Genomic DNA, 677 nt, shown 5'->3' on the forward strand with positions numbered 1-677 from the left:
TTAACAATAAATTATCAACTTCCTTATCTTTATTTTCTTTCTTTTCTTCTTTTAACTGGATATATATATATATATATATATATATATATATATATATATATATATATATATATATATATATATATATATATATACGACAGGCTTCTTTCAGTTTCCATCTACCAAATCCACTCACAAGCCTTTGGTCACCCCAAGACTATAGTGAAAGACACTTGCCCAAGGTGCCGTGCAGTGGGATATAGTTTGTTCACTGCTCTCAGTGTGAAGAATGAAAAAGACTCTGTTGTAGTGAACATACTATGCTGTAGTGAACCAACTGAAAAACACTGAACAGGGTCTGCTGTGGTTCTTTATGCATGATTTGTGCACATGTAAAGCTGATAAGACATCTTTATATGTCCACATATGCATTCATAAAACATGCGCACATGTTTATACATATTTATACACACTAACATACATGTGATTTGATACATATAAATTCATACACACTCATATGGGAACTAATATATACACACATAAACTGGTTCCTAAACATTCACACACATTCACAAACATGCATACACACATACAGATGCACAAACGTGTGTGGGGGTGCATGCATGTGTGTGTGTATATATACATGTATATATGTGTGTGTGTGTGTGTGTGTATATTTATATATATATCTCATCTTT

This window comes from Octopus bimaculoides, chromosome 14, assembly GCF_001194135.2.
Source record: "Octopus bimaculoides isolate UCB-OBI-ISO-001 chromosome 14, ASM119413v2, whole genome shotgun sequence".
In the NCBI taxonomy this organism is placed as follows: domain Eukaryota; kingdom Metazoa; phylum Mollusca; class Cephalopoda; order Octopoda; family Octopodidae; genus Octopus; species Octopus bimaculoides.